This window comes from Lissotriton vulgaris, chromosome 4_1 (genome assembly GCF_964263255.1).
Source record: "Lissotriton vulgaris chromosome 4_1, aLisVul1.2, whole genome shotgun sequence".
NCBI classification, from domain to species: Eukaryota; Metazoa; Chordata; class Amphibia; order Caudata; family Salamandridae; genus Lissotriton; species Lissotriton vulgaris.
In genome coordinates, this window is record NC_141691.1 from 775006245 (window position 1) to 775027569 (window position 21325).

At 42.0% G+C, this 21325-nt stretch overlaps 1 protein-coding gene across 1 annotated transcript in view; it reads right to left on the reverse strand.

Annotated features, from left to right (window-relative positions):
* CAP2 (cyclase associated actin cytoskeleton regulatory protein 2) overlaps positions 1 to 21325 on the reverse strand; it is a 438235-nt gene that overhangs the window by 400602 nt on the left and 16308 nt on the right. The window lies entirely within an intron of this gene.

Genomic DNA, 21325 nt, shown 5'->3' on the forward strand with positions numbered 1-21325 from the left:
TATTAGACAAATTTAAAAACGTCTACTGAGTCCTCTTTCGAATACATGTATGTTCATTAGATCTGGACATTCGGACAAACACATTCTGTTGTATCTTATACAAATATGTATACACAATCTCGACAATCAGGTAAACGTATTGTTTGTAGCACATTACTTCCTTATACATTTTTAATTCCTTATACATGTTTAATTCATTAATAGTAGTACTATTAGTATACACTGTTTAATATACCATTGAACTTGAACAGTATCACCAAATGTGCCATGATTACATCTATTACATGATCTTAGCCTGTGTGCACATATATTCTAACACACTGGAATGTTTTGCGACTACATGTGGTTACTGTTCTCCTAAATAATCGTCCATATATTAATTTTAGTAATTTTGATAATGACGATATTTACATATATAAAACCTCACTTGGGATATGTATTACGATGTTAATGGCAGTATAATCTGTTACCTCTGGTTATCCATCTTTATATTGTCTCTATCTGTACCTGCAGTACTAGCTGGGAATCCTGACCACCATTTTTAAAGAATTAATCTATCGTCTATTGTGTGGTTGTGGGTAATCCAGTGTTCTACTAGTGGGGCTGTTCGTTTTTTGGTTCTTATGGCAGACTTGTGTTCTGTGATTCTGACCTTAATTTCTCTTGATGTCTCCCCAATGTACCCCTTCTTGCACGGGCAGATTATCAAGTAGATCAGGTCTTTTGTATTACAATTAATGAAGTTTTTTATGTTATGTGTAATTCCATTGTATACAACCTCAGCCCCTTTCATTATGCTATTGCAATGTTTACACATGCAGCATGCAAAATTCCCCGTGGTAGGGGTGCATTATTTATAGAGAGTTGTTTTTGGGTGGTGTCTTCCCTATATTTATAAACCAGTATATTCCTAATTGTTCGGTTCCTTCTGAAACTAAACATTGGTTTGGGGAGTTTTACACTCCCTTTTCCATTTAATAATGACCAGTTTCTATTTATAATGTTCTTGACTTTGTTACTGGCACAACTGGAATTTGTGCCAAAGATCAATCGTTCTTTTGCTTTGTTCTCTTTCTTGGGCTTTTCCTTAAAAAGGGTATCTCTGTCGTAGTATTTTTCCCTTTTCTAAGCTTTTCTGACTATACTTTTAGGGTAACCTCTACTCAGTAGTTTTTTGGTGAGAACATTTGCATGTATATTAAAATCTCGTATATTTGTGCAATTTTGCCGTATTCTTAAGTACTGCCTGAATGGGATGTTGTCTTTCTGACTACTGGGATGATTACTCTTGTAGTGGAGCATTGTATTGCGATCCGTAGGTTTTGTATATAACTCTACCGCTAGTTTGCCTGCTGCATGTTTGATCTTAATATCAAGAAAATCTACATTTTCTGTGGCATAATTTGAGGTAAATTTGAGATTAATGTCGCCCAAATTAAGCCAGTTTATGAAGTAGTCTAGATCTTCCAATGTCCCTGTCCATATAAAAAAAACATCATCGATAAATCGTGACCACCACGAAATGTTCTCATAAAAGGGTGCCGCTGTATCAAACATGTGTTTATTTTCGAAATCTGCTACATACAGGCAGGCCAGGCTGGGAGCACAGGTGGCTCCCATGCTGGTACATTTGACCTGCCTGTAGTAATAATTTCTGAACATGAAGATGTTATTCTTAAGTATGATTTCTACGCATTCCACATTGAATGTTGCGTGCGCTCACAGATCGTGCTCATCTACACTAAGGAGGCCCTCTAAAATAGTGATGTATCATCCTGGGGGATGTTTGTATAGAGGGCCTCTATATCTAAGGTTACAAGCCATTGGGAATTGCCATTGTATGTCCGATGTTCAATTTTCTCTATCATGTCAGTAGTGTCTTTAATATATGCTTGCTGACTAATTACCAGTGGTTGAAGGAATTTATCCACATATTTGCTTAATGGTTCTGTTACAGAATCTATACTGGAGACAATTGGTCTCATGGGTGGATTTGTCAGATCTTTATTGATTTTCGGCAGGCCATATATTGCCAGATTTATAGGGTTCATATTTTTCAAAAATTTTTATTCATCTATACAAATAATCTCATCATCTTTTGCAAAGTCCAACAGTCTTCCTACTTTCTTTATTAAGTCATTCCATTCTGACTTGCTTGATTTGTGGTAATGTGAGGTGTTAATCAGCAGGAGGAGCATTCTCTCATTATGGTCCTCCGCATCCATTAATATAATGCTCCCTCCTTTGTCTCCTTGTTTCACTGTTAGGGCCTTATTGCTCTCTAATGATTTTAAAGCTATTTTCTCACCAGTGCTCAGATTATTTTGACAATATAATGGTTGGATCTTCTATATTGCTATCAACTACTTTGTCGAAGAGGTCGATTTTATTATTTACCATGTTAAGTGAAGGTGTCCACTGTGACTTAGGTTCCAAGCCTGACTTAATAACAGATTGGGTATTGGTGTTTTCTTTGTCCTTAAAAAAGTCTTGTAATCTGATTTTTCTGAAAAAACACTGTAGATCTCTTTCAAGGTTGTATTTGTCTATGTGTGTACTAATGGCATAGCCTGAACCCTTTTCTAGTACTTTTGTCTCTTCTGTAGTGAGGTCTACACTAGAGAAATTAATGATGGCTGCTTTGTTTTCTAGTCCCACTTTGCCTGGCTTCTGGTTCTCATATATGGCCATTTTTTGTTGTGGGGGTTGGGAGTAAAAATTCCCTCTCCCTCGGCCTCTCCCGCGGTTCTGATTGCCATTCGATTGTCGATGGTCTAAAAAAGAGAAAGACTCTCTACTAGTCCCCGGCATAAGGTCACTGCTTTTTTTTTTATTATTCTCAGTCATATTTTCGTTCTCTGATTCTGTGCTAGTGTACGAAGTATCCAGAAAGGTCACTCTTTTTTTGGGTAGTTTCTCCTGGGCTGTTTCCAATTATTTCGATTATATGTATCTTCCCTAGGCCTGTCATAAAAGTCTTTTTGTGTGTAGGGGTATACGAACTCTAAGTTATAATTTGCTACATATTTTCTGAATTTGTTGGATTTTTATTAAGAAGATAATCTTTATATCCTGTTATATCATTTTGAATGTCTTCTAATTTTTTCTTTGCGTCTTCTAGCGCTGTGTTTTCTTTTAATTTACTTTCAAGCTCTTATATTTCTTTTCTCTCTATAATCAGAATTTCACTGGCAGTTTCAATAATCAGCAACATCCAATCTCTACTGCAAGGATTTGCAATTAGTGTCCAATTTTCTATACATTTTGCATGCCTGATAAAAATCCCGGGTTCGATTTTAACTTGTAAACCCCTTGGGATGATCCCTTTCTTACAGTATTCGATCTGGAAATCCGCATGCAACTCTGTTCTTATAGCTTTTTTTCTTGTTATTCCATAATTCCCTCCACTTCACCTCATCACAACTAGTGGTAGAAACTGAAGAAAAACTTTTGGATGTGCCGTTAATTATTTTATTGAATTGCTCCTCTGAGAAGCCATACGTTTTCAGTGTATCCATTATTAATTTGGACCACCAATACTCTTTTAATTATTTATGAGTATAAACGATAAAGAAATCTTCCAAGCTAACAAGCAGTACTAATAAACTCTCAAAGGGAGGAAGGTACCCCTATACAATAGACAGGGAGGGGTGATCAACATAAGCAAAAGTGTAAACCCTGTTGTAAAATAGCCTTATTGCACAGAGATAGATACTATTACCCAAGACCACTAAACATCTCCTACTATCCACACATAAAATAACTTTCAATTAAAGATATTAACTAATGTCACGGTATTATCAGGTATCATAGTATTCTACAGATCACATCCAAGATTATAGTAAAAAAGAGGACATTTTATTCGAATAAATGCCTCCCTCTGGGTTACACTCTAAATGACAATGTTCTTGTTCTTGTTTACTATGATCTTGGATTCTGGTAGTATAAGCAGCAGGATGTTCATAGTGAGTAAGTATATTAAAACTCACCTATAAATTATCTTGGACCACCCTAACTAAGAATTACTCGAGGCCTATTCCTCAACTCATCACTCCATAAAATGACCAATTAAAGAGAAAACATATAAGGATTATTTGCTTCTGTAAACAAAAGGGCGACATTGTTATATATTCATCAGATCTTGTTGAGGCTCAGGCAGCAAGTCTAGTCAGAGAATGGAGAAAATACATTATGTACCTGAGAAACACTGACTTCCCGTCTGGTGTCGGTGTTATATTATCCACTGTATAAATTCCAAGTAATGATATCACCAGTAACAATAGCGTAACTAGTGGCAACTATTTGGTGACAAGTAAAAGTCAGCTAGATTTCTAGTGCCAAATTCTAAAATTCAAGACTAATGTGAAATCAGGTATAAGCACGTGTTTGTACCTAATTTGACATGTTGAGTCCTGCACAAACAGCTGTAGGCTTGCACAATTTCTCCCTGTGCAATTTTCACCAAATAATACCTGGCAACATTTTCACGTGGAAAGAGCGTGGACAAAAAAGTTCCATATTCTGTTTTGCAGCTTCGAATTGGGGAAAACATGATTTTACTTAGCAGTAAAACCAAAATGTCCTATTATCTCTCATTCCGATCTGCTTATCTTGTAAGTGGGAGATAAAACTGCTCAAAGAGCAAACTGCAAAGGCGATTTTACTTCAGAATAGACCTGAGACACCAGGGCTAAGGAACTTAGCACAGAAACAGGTATGTGAGATGAGAAGAGGAACCCCCAGGGAAGCAACCATCTACTCGTTGAATAAAGAGGAGAGAATTGGAGAGGCAAATAAAGTAGAGAGATCATTTACAAGGCCCTATTAAATGGCTAGTAAAGGAAACTTACTCTGTAAATGCTCATTGTCCTATGTTTGGTCATCTGAGGAACGTTAATGGTGACTTAAGTGCCTTAAATTCCTCATAAAGCATCTTTATATAGAAACTGAGAACTACAATTGTAAACAGTCAAGATAATTTGCATCATATGGCTCTTTATCAGCTTCCTGGAGCAAGAATATTGGTGTATTAGAGTTTGTCAAGTTAATATGGAGCATGGTACATGACAGTGTTCACCTCTGCTATTTGCTCTATATATTTAACCTTTCGCGGAGAGATTGACAAATGTTTAGGATATACCCACTTTTTGATGGCCTTAATTTTCAGAAGATTCAAAATCACAAAATGATGCCAGTGACTTATTAGTGTTAATACCTTTCTCAGGTGCACTGGCTGAATTGATGGAACAACACCATTACTTTGTTGTCCATTCTATTTATAAAATGAATGGAGCAAAGTAATTGGTGATAACCTGGATTATGAAATATATTGTGGCTTTATGAGTAGAGGATTGAGTGAAATGTGTTGGGCAGGAGCCAGTCAAACATACAGTCATTATTCAAAAGAACATTAAGATACAGTGACTAATGTTAAGGTCTCTTAATCAGGAGTCAACATCTTCCTCTTTCAATTAATTGTAGAGGGAACCGTATGAAATTGAAAATACCGGGCTCATTTAAAGTATGGCGGGGCCCACCATCTATTAGCGTGGTGGATGTAATTTCCTCGGTCAACCTTGCTGGACTACCTCCTACCATACTTAGAGATCTCTGCCAGCCCCGTGGAGATCAATATGCCTTCAGAGGAGTCACCCTCATGGTGGTCTTATGAAGGCATTGAAAGTTTGCTGAGCAGCTGTCATGTTTCAGGCAGCCACTAAGCAACCCTTTTCCTTTTTCAACAACCTCCCTCCCACCTCCTAAGATGGAGATTGACTATGAAAAACAAAAAATAGAATGTCCCTGATACTCTAGAGGGCCTCTCTCGGGGAGTGAGTGACATTTTTAATTATTTTCAGTTTAGGACCACTATGATTTCCCTGAGCTCCTGAAAGAAAGAAAAAAGTACATCAGACCATCTGCTCCAATAAAGGCTGATGGTTTGATGCACCAAAACTGATAGCCCCAACTCTGTCACGCCTTTGATGTAGGGTTTATGCCAGAAAAGCAAGCTGTGTGGGGGGGAGGGGCACCATCAGAAACATGGCAGTCTGCCTAACTCTAAACAGAGACTGGGTACTCCGCCAAGCAGTAGGTGGAGTACCTTGCCAATCAAACTCTAAATTAGAACACTTTTTTAATGTTGTTAACATTTCAGCATATCCAGACTCACCATCCCTCCTGAGCATCCAGCAGCTCTAGATCTTGGAACTGCAAAGAAAAATCAACATTAGACCCACCTCCCAATCAGGAGGAATGACTTTGGGGGGAAACCCAGATGACAGCACCAACAAGACCATCCCCTCTTCAACTCGAGACAAATTCACCAAAGCAGTTCTCTTATAAATATTCAGGTAAACAATTTCCTAGGAGCTACCACCAACGTACCTAGCACTCCACAATAGGAGATAGCCCAAAGTGCTGCAATAGGAGCAACTCCAATGACAGATGTTAAAGACGATTCTGGCTTGGCTTTTATCCCTCATTTAATCTCTGACAGGCCCCTGGACACACTAAATAGAGGTAACTTGCTCCGTCTACCACAACACATTCCTTCCCTGAAAAATCTAACAGCTGATCTAATTTCCGTAAGATTTGCTCAAGTTCTTGGAAAAGAGACTTCAGAGACTACAATCACCAAATGGGGATCTTCTGTCATTAGGTACGCCATTTTGAGAGAATCATACATTTCGAGGACAGGGCATTGAGCTCTAAAATCTACATCCTCCAAAATACCTGTATGTATTACTCTTGGAGGAACCCATTGCACAACACAGAAGGGTAATGAAGGTGCATGGGGTGCCACCCACAACTGGCTAGCAAGCACTTTGAAAAGCGTCAAATTCTCTGGTAGTATCCTACGTCAATAACCTCAGAAATGTTAGAAGCCAGTCAAGATCTCAGAACACTGTAGGTCGGAATCAGATGACCAACTTTCAGACTGGCGTCCAATACACATATTCCTAGTGTCACCCAAGGACTTTGCCTCAAATCACCCTGTCCACTGGCCCAAAAAACGGCCAAAGGAGAATGAGCTCACAATCACCTCACAGAATGTGGCAGGACTGAAATCTACCTTGTCATCGAAACCTGGACGAGCATACCTGCAAAACAGCTATATCATCTGTCTACAGAAAACTTAGCCGCTAAACCCCACATTGCTACATGGTTTTTATGAGTTGTTCAGGTCTGCTACTTGTACACGTTCATTTGGCCAGCCATCATGTGGCCTTTCAATTTTCATAAAGAAAATAGCCAAAATTGAAACAACACCTTTTAACCAAAACAACCCGGGGTTGCAAATAGTAACAATAAAAGGCCTAACATTCAGTCAGAAGGCATTCCCTCTGGTCCTTATCAACTGTTATTTTAATCCTCAAAAAACACCTAAACTATGTGCAATTCACTCCCTCTGCAACAGCCTAGAAGTAATTCTTCTGTCCCACCCCTTCCATGAAGTGGTAATCGCGGAGGACATTTATACTGGGGTCCTAGACAAAGATACTAAGAAGTAGTGGGGGCTTCCCCATTGGGGTGTGGGGGCGTCGCTTCACTGCTTTCTCGCAGTGCGAGAAGGCAGAAACATAAATGTTAATAACTACCATTTATGTTTCTGCTTCTCGCACTGCGACAAAGCAGAAGTGCCTGGTTGGGGTGGGTGGTCCTGCTCGGGGAAGGGGGGAGTGGCTTGCCCACTGTTGTACGTACTGACTGTTTGGTCGGCCCTGGGGCCATCCGAACAGTCAATACCCACAACAGTGGGCAAGCCACTCCCCCCTGCCCTCGAGCAGGCCAGCCCACTCTCGCTTTTTTCTCTATGTATGCTGCATTACTAGCATACATACAGAAAATGATCTTTGTGGGGTGCGCCTCACCAATCACAACGCTGCCATTGCAGCGTTGTGATTGGCTTAGGGCCAGGGAAGGAGGCTGCCTGTGGGTGGCTGCATCCTGTTCCGGATAGCAGAAGGAAACACGCAGGAGTCTGGACCCGACCGTGGGAAGGTAAGTTTTGTTTTATTTTAATTAAACACATGCCGGCCGAGACTGCTTTATTACAGCTTAAGGTTAAGAGAGTAGCTACAGTACTAAAAACTTTTTCATTCTTATACATTTTTCTACATGTGTAAAAAAAATCTTCCTCATTTCAGAGGCCACAGTCCATGACATACTTTTCCACTACGCCTGTTTCATATTGCATTAGTACCATTAGATTTAGCAGAGTCGTGAGAACCTAACACTAAAAACGTGAATGAAACATTGAATTATAATAATTATAGCGTAGTCTAGCAAACCGCCCCAGGGCCGACGAACAGTCAATTCAATTCAATTCAAGGATTCTTTATTCGATGATTAAAAATCACCATAAAAGCACATACATATATACATAAGTAAAAAATTCATTAAATCATTTTCAGGATCCCAATTATAATAGTTATAGTTACACATTGCAAAAAAAAGGGAAAGGGGATTTTGACACTTTAAAAAAGATTAATAACAATTTTTAGGCATCATTCTTCTCCTCTGGTTACCCTTAAACGGACCGCCACTTTAATAAAATTCATTATGCAGCACAATGTTAAAGGGTCGGATGCTTTCTATAGGTAGGTTAGGGCCTCTTTAGCATGTTTCAGGTTGGCTTGTTTTAAAATTTTCACTAGAAATCTACGCCTAGGCATGGAGTAAAAAGGGCACAGGAGTACAAAGTGAAGTGAAACCTGCGGAGACCTATTGTCGCAGCCGCAGGTTCCCTTCTGCTCAATTGTAGTTAAAAACCCTGCTGGTGATGCCAATAAGTATGGAAGTAAGTTTAATCTAAAGCGACACATCAGAAATCTGTCCTGAGCATTATGCATGAGGTACAAATATGGCTCCATTCCCTCGACGCTCTTAACCAGGTTGTGGGCCCTCACTGTCTTTTTGAGCCCTTCAGCCTCAGCTCTCTGTAGTGCTTTTTGATCTAAAAAAGCTTTTTTTACCAACACCTTGTGCTGGGATACAATTGCTACAGGGTTGGTGAAGAGGTTCCTGTAGCCAAGGGCTTCTAAGGTACTCTTTACATAATTGAGCCATGGTATTCTCATACATTTATCCCTTTCTAAGCAATCATTTAGAATTTCCCTGCTTAGAGACGCGTCAGGGTTGACCCAAATTTTTAACCAGGCCACTATTGGCCTAAGTTTTACCAGATCTTCTAGGTAAGGCCTCCCTAGTTACCTGTGTGCTATGAAACCAGCGGTACTTGGGGGTACTCTCAGGATGGTTCTTAGGTATTTATTTTCTTCCCGCTGTATTTTTGCAGTATTAACAAAGCCCCATACCTCTGCCCCATAAATCACTTTGGAGCAGCATATGGAGCTGTACAGGTTCATCACCTGTTCAGGACTCCATCTGCCTACCCTCCTATCATAACTTGCAATTGCGCCATTGGTAGCGATCATTTTGCAACATCGCTCCTCAACCAGGGAGTTAAATTGTAAAGCCCCATCAAAAATTACACCTAGATAGGGAAATGTTTTAACCTCTTCTATTTTATGGTTTCCTATTGTGTACGTAAATTTGGTGCAAGGTTTGTTACCAGCCAACAGCACATATGATTTGCCCAAATTGACAAAAAGGTCTAGGGAGCCCATAAATGTAACAAATCCATCAATCAAAATCTGTAAGCTCCTAGGCGTACGTGCGAGCAAGACCGCGTCGTCTGCGTAAAGCAGAATGGGGATATGACGCGTCCCCACCCTTGGGCAATCTGACTTTAGATTTAACAAAAACTGTTCCAAATTGTTTATATAAAGGGAAAATAAAAATGGGGCAAGAATACAGCCTTGCCGTACCCCACTCTTGCAAGGAAATGAATCGGTCAGCCCCCCCTCCCTATTGAAACGGACTTTAGCAGAGGTATCACTGTGAAGTTCCCTTAAGATATTAATTAGGCCAACCTCTATCCCCATGAGAGACATCATAACCCAAAGTTTCTCCCTATTAACATGATCGAATGCCGCTGCCAAATCCATGAACCCCATATAGATGGCTTCATTACTGGCCATGGTGTATTTGGCAGTCAGTATATAGAGGTTCAAGCATTGGTCACTAGTGGACCTCCCCGTCCTAAATCCATATTGAGTGTCCGAGAACAGTCAATACCCACAACAGTGGGCAAGCCACTCCCCGCTGCCCTCGAGCAGGACAGCCCACTCTCCCCTTTTTCTCTATCTATGCTGCATGCCGCAGCATACGTAAAGAAGATGACCCTTGTGGGGTACCCTCCGCTGCGCCTCCCCAATTACAACGCTGCCATTGCAGCGTTGTGATTCACTTAGGGCCGGGAAAGGAGGCTGCCTGTGGGTGGCTACATCCTTTACCGGATAGCAGAAGGAAAACGTGGGAGTCGAGACCCGACCAGGGATAAGTACGTTTCGGTTTATTTTAATTAAACACATGCCGGCCGGGACTACTTTATTACAGCTTAATGTTACGAGAGTAGCTACAGTAATAAAAACGTTTTCATTTCTTATACATTTTTCTACATGTGTAAAAAAAATCTTCCTCATTTCAGAGGCCACAGTCCATAACATACTTTACCTCTACGCCTGTGTCATATTGCATTAGCACCATTAGACTTAGCAGAGTCGTGAGAACCTAACACTAAAAACGTGAATTAAACATTGAATTATAATTATAGCATAGTCTAGCAAACCACTTTCCCTTTCAGCCCCCACCAAATGCAACACAACCGGTCTTCCTTTTGAAAGGAGGACATTACTTGAAGTTATTGAAGATCACTTGCCAAAAGTCGATTTCTTTTTTTCCTGGGGAATGAATCAATTTTAATAAGTTATCACGAGGCTCAGACACTGAGCCTGGAGTGCCTTTCTTGGCTGGCGACACCAGCAGTCTGTCCCGCGTCTCCAGGGTCTTCCCTGGGCAGGTGGAGCCGGCATCAGTGGGTGCTTTTGTTTCTGTTTGTTTAATCACAGTACATTTTTATGACTGTTTGAAGGGGCTTCACATAGCCCACTCCCTCGGACACTGGCGGGGCACAAGTGGCGTAGTGGTGATGCTGAGAGAGCGCAAACTGACCTAAATGTAGAAGTGCATCACACTTACACGTAGTAAGCACAAGTCATGAAGAGAAATGCCATGAGTGCTGATAGTACCTACATTTATATTCTGAAATGTGTAGTTAATATAGAGATTTAAGTAGAAGTGGAACTAATACAGAAATGTGTGAAACTATATGATTTTATTAGACGTGATTATTCCTGAATCCATGTTGTGTAGCTGCTAAAATGTAAGATGGCATACGGAAACGTTGAACGTGGTAGGCCTTAGGGCCAGAGTTAGAGGGGAGGGGGAAGGTGGTTCAATTTCACAACATGGATTGCACTAATGTTTTTAGTAATAACGAATAGGCCATGATTTATAGATGTGTTTACCGAATAAATAGAATAAGAGTACTAACATGCTAATAATTAAAGAAGAAGTTGAATGCTATAATCATTATGAGAAATGTTGTAGGGCTGGAATGTTTTAACGTTGATTTACACATACTAGTCTGGGCCGAGGAATGTTGCAACGCTGTTGGAAGACTATGAGAATTGGGATTTTGGCTGCGGATGTCTGTCTGTAAGAGAAAAGGGGGTATTCAATTATAAATAATATGAATAGAGGTTTGTTCAAGAGACGGACCAGACATGGAGGAGGGTTCCGGAATGTTTAAGGGGTATCAGCGGGCCGGAGAAGAGTCTGAGAAGCAAGGTCGACTCTAACCACAAGGCCTCATCATGGAAAAAGCCAGAAGCTACACCACGTGAGGGGCGTCTCACGAGGGGCGTCCTAAATGTTGTTGTATTTTTGTATTAGGGACAGCACCCCTGGGTGGAGTTAGAGCAGAAGCCTGAGGACCCTTTAGAGAGCGGATGGGTAGACAGAGAGGGGTCATGATTGGAGAACTATAGGTTTTCACCAAGAGACTGAGAGTGGGTGACTTCCTTTGGGGGTCATTCACTGCTGACACCTTTTGTTAGGTTGGGACCTGGTTAAGTAGGGATACCATCTAGATCAGGGTAGGGACAGCCTAACCTGTATTTTCCCTCCGGCTGTAAATGACTGAGAGATCTCAATACGTGTCTATGCTAATAGCCCTATTATTTTTAGAACTGGTTCTTGTAGTTTCCGTTGCTCGTCTGAGGGCTTTCAGAGAGCACATGTATGTAGTTGGGCCCGTGTATCTGGTGAATCTCATTTTGAGATGCTTGTACCTGCAACTTATCTTGACTTTATAATAAATCTTTGAAAGCTAGAAGTTGTTTGTGATCTTTTGGAGCGGAGTCCTTTATTGGGTAAACTAACTTGGTAAGAGATGCACTTTCTTCCCTCAATGACAGGCAATAAAGGTTCAGTCGACCAGATCGGGGTTTTAGATCAATAGTGATAAGGTATCGATCAAAATCTCGCCCTTCCAGTTGGTAGCAGAGGATGGTTGCCTTCTTGAGGAAGGTGATCTAGGCCAGGTTAGATTACCCCAAGGCCCCTAGAGATCGATGATCGGAAGACCCGCCCGCCGAAGAAGGACCGGATGAAGTGAGACAGAAAAGCAGCAGTATCGGTCGAGAGTGCAGGCTGCCGAGGTACCATCGTGCCAGGACCCGTGTCATGACTTGCTTCCTGGGGACTGGGTCCTGGTGAAAAAACACGTGAGAAGAAGCTGCTTGGATGTTCGTTGGCGTGGGCCCTTCCAGATCATCCTGATCACGAACACGGCAGTGAAGGTGGGAGGCCTGCCCAACTGGATCCACGCGTCGCATACGCGGAGGGTTCCAGCACCTCTGGAAGAAACAGCTCCTCTCTCGGATAGACGTCCAGCTGCGGACCGAGAAGCCATAGAGAGGGCCAGCCAAGCTGTAGAGGTGCCAGCGGAAGCAGGGAACGAGTCTGACCAAGCTGAGGACGGTCAGTACAGCAGCGAAACAGACGACGCTACTGAAGGAGAAAGTAGCTGGGAGTACGAGTCAGACACTGACAGGTCTGACAGAGAGCGTGAACAAACAAGAAGGAGAAGGAGTAGAAGGGTACGTGGAGAAGCGGATTGGCCGCAGAGAAGAAGCTCTAGTCTGAGGTCAACTCCAGAGAGAACCCTTCCTCCGATATCAGAGGATTCAGACCCGGAAGAAGGTGCTCGGGGCGCTGAAGCACCGGTCTTGAGGAGGTCAAGAAGAGTGCGTGTACCTAGCAGAAGATACTCCACCACTGAGTGGACATATCTGGCGACAGATGTCTTCGAAACCGGTGACAGGGAGGATCCGAGCGGTGGTGGTGTCCAGTTCTGAGCCCATCGTCACAGTGGAAATACGACTGTTAGTACCCGGAGTCGAACAAGAAGGGTCACTGACATTCATGCTCCCCCGACCTCCCCGTCTCAGCAAGTTAAAACACATGTTTCTCACAGAATTGCAATTCCCCGATTTTGGTACAAAGATAACAGCCCATGAAGAGCACAATCTTCGTATGGAAATATTGAACTTTGCTATCGAAGCTGCAGGCACAGGCCTGATAGTAGATGCTTAAAAGACTTTGTAAATAAGCGAGAAGAAAAGAAGATTACCTAGCGCCCAGGAAGCAGAGAATCTTAGGGACCTTCCCTTGAGTTGATGGAGAAGGGCTAGGGTTGTCTGTATTGAACTGTTAAAGGACTTTTGCGAGGAAGGTTGTCAGCTTCCAGTTGTGTGGTTCTAAGGACAAAAGGAGTAAAAGAGACTGTAAAGGAACGAAAAGAAAAGAACTTTGTGCCAAGATACGAGAGAGCCATACAGTCTGACGAAATGGAGGCCGGCACCCAGAACCGCAGAGCTAAATGTATAATAGGCACACTAATAGTAGGAGTAATAATATTAATAGCTTTAGTAGTAACAGTCTCTTATGTAAAGGGACGTGAAGAGGATGCAAAGGTAACTGATGTGAAATCTGTAGAGGCGCTTACACCCACTGTTGCTGGTGAGAAAGGGGAAAACAATCAAGAGAAAGCGTTATTAGCTGCAGAAGCCCGCAGGTTACACGTAGATGAGTCCCAAGGAGACTTTAGGTCTAATGCTTATGCTAAACTTTTATATGAATACGTGGATGCCATGGAGGTCAAGGACTGTTATGTGTGCATGCAGTTGCCGGCGTCTGTAGATGAAGGCATTCGATATCATCACCTCCCGCTGACATATGGCATTACATGTAGCTTGTTGCTTAGTATATTTTATGGGAGAGATAGTTTTGAATACTATTTCTCCAATTACGATGCAGTGTTACCAGAAGTCCCAAATTATAAACAAATGAATAAATGGGACTACTGGAAGAGTGAAGACAGGTTGGCAAAGTTTTTCATTCCTTGGATTACCTTAGATACTTCACATGCCCGCAGAAATAACCTGACATGCAAGGTGTCAGAAGTCGAGAAAAAGTTCATAGGGCAGGTGGATGATCGAAATCGGAGACAAAAGATTTTGAAAAAATCAGGACAATGGAAGACAGATTGGACCGAGGAAGAAAAGGCACACAAGAGAAAGGGTAGTAGTGGTCCAATCGCTTTAGATAGAACGCAGAGAGGAAAGTTATGTCTTCATAGAGCCAAAACGTATTATGAAAATGTATACGTGGGAGAAGTTAGCTGTGAACATGCTTTCAACTTAGAGTACTATACTAAGGACTTCCTGAAGGGAATGCAAGTGATTCCAAATGTATATTTTGTATGTGGAAGAAATGCCTACGTGAGACTACCTGACAACTGGTATGGATCATGTTACTTGGCAATTATCTTCCCTAAAATATATCATGCCCAAGACTTAGAGATCATCGAGGGCAAGACATCATCGAGGGGAAGGAGAGATGTAGGAGGTGTAGAAATGGTTGGAGATGTCTTTGGAGCTGTGTTCCCTCTTTTGGGATTAATCCTTAATGATGTTAAAATTAGACGACTGGCAACAGTCGTAGACAGGTTGTCTGCCAGCACTGCTCAGTCCTTAATGCTGGTAGAAGGAGAGATGCAATCGATAAGGGCTATGGTTCTCCAGAACCGTCTTGCATTAGACGTCCTATTAGCAAAAGAGGGCGGAGTCTGTAAGGCTTTGAAGGTCCAGGAATGTTGTACTTACATTCCAGACAATTCGAAGCCCCTTGAGAAAGTTATTAGGAACATAACTGATATTCATAAAGAGATCGAAGACCTGAGCAGAGAAAATGTCTGGGAAAAGGTGGGCCATGGAATAAGTGAAGCTGGAGGTTGGCTCACCACCTTAGGCAAAAGCTTTGTGTGGAAAATACTAAAACCTATCATCATAATATTGATCTGTGGGATCGTGTTATGGGGATTGGTGAGGGTATTCAAATGGTACAGAGCAAGAAGGTCCGAGAGGGCTCAGAGAAAACAGCTGCAGAGATTGGCTGCCATACAAGATAGTCAGTACCGGAGTCTGAGGGCTCTGGAAACACAGAAACGAGTTATGCTAGCAATCACTGCAGTTTAAATGTTAATGATGACCCCGAGAGGTCATCAAAGGGGGGAACTGAGAGAGCGCAAACTGACCTAAATGTAGAAGTGCATCACACTTACACGTAGTAAGCACAAGTCATGAAGAGAAATGCCATGAGTGCTGATAGTACCTACATTTATATTCTGAAATGTGTAGTTAATATAGAGATTTAAGTAGAAGTGGAACTAATACAGAAATGTGTGAAACTATATGATTTTATTAGACGTGATTATTCCTGAATCCATGTTGTGTAGCTGCTAAAATGTAAGATGGCATACGGAAACGTTGAACGTGGTAGGCCTTAGGGCCAGAGTTAGAGGGGAGGGGGAAGGTGGTTCAATTTCACAACATGGATTGCACTAATGTTTTTAGTAATAACGAATAGGCCATGATTTATAGATGTGTTTACCGAATAAATAGAATAAGAGTACTAACATGCTAATAATTAAAGAAGAAGTTGAATGCTATAATCATTATGAGAAATGTTGTAGGGCTGGAATGTTTTAACGTTGATTTAAACATACTAGTCTGGGCCGGGGAATGTTGCAACGCTGTTGGAAGACTATGAGAATTGGGATTTTGGCTGCGGATGTCTGTCTGTAAGAGAAAAGGGGGTATTCAATTATAAATAATATGAATAGAGGTTTGTTCAAGAGACGGACCAGACATGGAGGAGGGTTCCGGAATGTTTAAGGGGTATCAGCGGGCCGGAGAAGAGTCTGAGAAGCAAGGTCGACTCTAACCACAAGGCCTCATCATGGAAAAAGCCAGAAGCTACACCACGTGAGGGGCGTCTCACGAGGGGCGTCCTAAATGTTGTTGTATTTTTGTATTAGGGACAGCACCCCTGGGTGGAGTTAGAGCAGAAGCCTGAGGACCCTTTAGAGAGCGGATGGGTAGGCAGAGAGGGGTCATGATTGGAGAACTATAGGTTTTCACCAAGAGACTGAGAGTGGGTGACTTCCTTTGGGGGTCATTCACTGCTGACACCTTTTGTTAGGTTGGGACCTGGTTAAGTAGGGATACCATCTAGATCAGGGTAGGGACAGCCTAACCTGTATTTTCCCTCCGGCTGTAAATGACTGAGAGATCTCAATACGTGTCTATGCTAATAGCCCTATTATTTTTAGAACTGGTTCTTGTAGTTTCCGTTGCTCGTCTGAGGGCTTTCAGAGAGCACATGTATGTAGTTGGGCCCGTGTATCTGGTGAATCTCATTTTGAGATGCTTGTACCTGCAACTTATCTTGACTTTATAATAAATCTTTGAAAGCTAGAAGTTGTTTGTGATCTTTTGGAGCGGAGTCCTTTATTGGGTAAACTAACTTGGTAAGAGATGCACTTTCTTCCCTCAATGACAGGCAATAAAGGTTCAGTCGACCAGATCGGGGTTTTAGATCAATAGTGATAAGGTATCGATCAAAATCTCGCCCTTCCAATGCTTTAGTGACTTCGTGATTTGCAGATAATGCTGGAACTCTCAGCAGGAAGTGTGCTAGTGGGCCTTTCGTTAGTGGTTGCAGAGCCAAGACCCCTTCCAAACTGACATACATGTGGTGGTTTAATGGAGCATTTGAGTGAATACATCGGAGTGGCTGAAATAGCAGGAAGGATTTGGAGGGCTTCACATTCAGGTGATTTACAGGTCCACCTGTCAGCCATCCAAGTTCACTCGAGTGGGGAAAGGAGGGAAGGATGAGATGTCTGTGGTTGAGTGCTGACAGTCTAATGGTCGCATTTATTTACCAATGCAGTGCTGCATCATGCAACGGACACCAGTGGTCCTTTTTGGGTAATCAATTTTGTGACGGCATGCCCCACAGGCACATTTATTTTTGTGTTCTCACCATGTGCACTATTGGAGTGGATTTCTTCTCGAATCCTGGTCTAGTGTTTTAGGGTGACATTTGTCTGCATTTTCTGAATGCTGTGAATGACAGGCAATGCTACTGATTATTTGGACAGTGCTGTACACAAGTGGTGGGTCCGTCTTGATTTCTTTAATGAAAACATCACATTTGTAAATGTGACTGAAGGTGATGGACTTTGGATGGGTACTATATGTTTGCAATTGTGGAAGCTGGTAGAAATCTGTAGGTATGCAATGAGGTTCGAAGATAAACGTGTGTGCCTATGTGAGTAACATTATTTGATTTTTGAGTGCCCTATTTTCCTTTTTATGGAGATTGATGCTGCGATGTAACTTTTTTGGTGCTGCCCAGTTGATTTGGAGAGCTCTACATTTGAACTCAGGGGGATGGGGTGCTGATTTGGCCCGGCTGAGATTCAACCGTGTAACTTGCGAGCCCTGCGTCTTCAGCCAAACAAGAATTCTGAATGGGTCATGTTTTAAGCTTCACTTGACATTGTTATATCTTCTTGCCTGAGATAGAGATGGTTGTACATTTTGGCTCAAACTGATTAAACAAGATACAATCAAAGTCAATGTAGTCTGATGCCTAAAATACTATGCCCGACTTTGCAACTAGGGCCTTGGGTTATAAACCTGGTTTCTGCCCACAGCAATTGTGTGATTCTAATTAAATCTCCTACCCTCCAGTATAACTATAATTGTAAATCTGTGAAGTATATCATAGTTCAAATGAGTAAATCCAATCTTGATGTTCAGAATGTTTTTACTGCTGGAATATTGTAGGGCTTCAAAACAATGGTGAGGAGTGTTTCTAAAGTGCACATGTTGCAGAATCATGCAGAATTTGCGATGGTTCTTTTGAATGTCCATTCCTGGCTGCTCTCTAGACACAGCCTTTATTTAGTGATACCCCTCACAGGAGGCTAGTTTCAACATGGATCACCCACAAGAGGGAAACAGGGAGGTGTGGGGTTTTGCACTGGCTGACATCATCCCAGCTGAGAGCGTGATCTGGGCGGGCACCTCCATAGCTCTCTTTAGGGAGGAGCTGGGCTCCCCTCGACCATCAATGTGAGAATGTACTTTTGACAAGGGGAAGCGGGGGTGGTTCCTGCATCGGGCCATGCCTCCTTGTGTTTTTGGTCAATTTGTTACAGAGATTATGTTAGGAGATGCGCTATTTTCCACCAATTTTTAGGAAATTTCTCAAGGGGAGAGGCCTTTTCCAACCCTTCTGAGAAATGTCGGATTTGTTCATTGCACTTGCGTGCATGCCTGGGTTCGTTGGCTGGTCTTTTGCCTCCCCACTTTCAAATTTCACCAGCCGCCACTGCTAAGAAGCAGCTGCGGTCTGTGCAGGTAACAGCGGTGGGACAGTGGGCATGGGTAAGGGGAGATTTCAAGGAATGATCCAGACGGAAAATGCAATAAATAAATAATTTTACCTGGCCATCCTCCTTCGAAACCCCCCTTACCCAGCCCCACTGCTGTTACCAGCATGGGCAGCAGCTGATAAGATGGTTCAAATGTCCAAGGAACAAAACAATGGATTACTTGCCACATTCAATTTAATCTCTGCGGAACAAGTAATGACATGTCCAGACTCCTAATATATATCTCATTCCACATTCAAAGGCCTATCAACAATTGACTATATCTTTATGACCACCCCTTGGCAAATCACTTGCTCAATTTTGAAATAACATATGGGGGTAAAGTAATTATATTTCTCTAGCATAAACTTTAGACCTATGGCTCCCAGCAGCCGACAAGTTCCATGGAGTGGGCACTTCAACAGGAACAGAAACAAATACCCTTGTCAGGAGAATCAAATGGTGTCCAGCACATTCCTCCTAGGTATATAAATGGCACGGTAGGCTGACCAATAATCATAACAATTCAACCGAGGGGGGATACTAAATCAATGGGACACAATGATCAAACAATTGTTAGAATCCATCCTGTGCCCGGAAGCCGTCAACACCACCAAACCCATCACGAATCACTCACCACAAACAGCTTTACAACCTTTGTCATGGAGGAACCTAAGGAGAAGCCTCCACATATGCAAAACCAATCCCACTAGTACAAACTTAAGGACAGTTAAAGACTTGCGAAAAGCATATACAAATAACGTATGGGGAGCCAAGACTGCCTTGCAAGCAAATAAATGGCTAAAGATACACAGAATGCTTAGCAACAAATCACTTACCCGCTTCTGTAGCTTTGTGAACAAACTAAAATCACCTTATTCAATGAGGGAACACAGGATTTCTGAAAGCGGATGGGCGAGGCATGTATCTGGTCTATTCTCCGGCCACCCTGAAACTTCAATCTGTATGGACAAACAAGGGCCCTATGAGCAGCTTTTAGTGGGCCAACAGGATTTAATTTCCCCAGCTCAAATCTTAAAACGCATTAAGGATTTGAAACATGGTGGAGCGCCAGGCCCCAGTAGGCTTCCAGCAGGCATTTTCAAATGTGCACCAGAGGGCTGGGCATCACTCTTATTTCCACTTTTCAAATCTGCCTTTAGCTTGGGTCAAATTCCAGAAGCTTAGAGAGGCTCCACTCTATGCCCGTTATTTAAGAAAGGCGATCCATCAAAGCCGTCCAAATATTGCTTAATAGTTTTGCCAGACTTGCATGCAAAAGCATATGCACAAGTATTATTAAAGTACCTGGAAACCTGGGTAACAGAAAATGGGCTGCTCACAGTTTTTCAGACAGGCTTCCATGGAGGAGCAGCCACCACTGATAACATCATTGCATTAGTTGATCAGCCACCAAGCCACTCAACATAAACAACTCCCACTCTTCTGCTATTTCATAGATGTTAGTGTGGGATTTGATGAAGTTGGGAGACCAACACTGTGGAGGAAGCTAACACACTGGGGTATCCTCCCAACCTCTTAAGGGCTATAACTTCTCTGTATTCTGCAACATGGTTCCGTGTGAGAACCCACTTACCCCAAAAATTGGGGGTCTGAAGCAAGGCTACCTGCTAGCACCTTTACTTTTTAATGTATACACAGCAGATCAGTGGACGGCTCTAGCAAACAGTAGCCTTGCTCTCCCCCATTTAGGCCACAGACCATTTCACATGCTTCAGTATGCGGAGGATATTGTTATTATGGACCATACAAAAGTGGGTCTCCAATGAGCACTGATCAGCCTCCATGTGTTCAACAAGAAGAACTTTCTCACCATTAATCCAGAAAAGACTAAAATAGTAGTAGTAGTAGTAAGAGACTTTATTTCGGTTTTGATTCAAACCATAAAAGTACATGTACAATATAGACAATTTAAAAAACAATAGTTATAAAACATGAGCGATAAAGTGCAAAAGTGCAAAGTACAGCAAATTCCATACTTAAAGAATTCATTTAGAAAGACTAAAATAGTAGTATTTGGCCACTATAAGAACAAGAATTTGCTTTCATGTACCATGGGACGCAATACCATCACTTCAGCAGTCAAATATAATTATCTGGGGGTGTGGATCACTAAATATGCCCAATTATCCGCCCACAAAAGTTCACTATAAAAGAAATCAACAGCAATAGTTTGTGGACTAGCCAGCCTTAACAATAAACTAAACCGCCCTTCTGCCACAGCAAAAATTAAAGTTACTCAGGCCTCCTTTCTCCCAGCATTACAATGTGGACACCAAGCCTTTCTTGGTGCCAGTTCGGAATGCCTGGAACACGTTCAGTGTGTCGGATTTAAGAACATTTTCCAACTCCCTAAATATCTCTGCAGATCGAGACTTAGATTGGAACTCGACCTGGTGAAACAAACTCAAAGCAGCGAGGTGGATGTTCTGAAATTTGATATATGTTCACTGAAAACACCAAATAACTCTCTCAAGGCCTGTCTCAGAGTCATCTTAGAGAAACTGGGAACCCCATGGAATAGACACCTGCAATGAGCAGTAG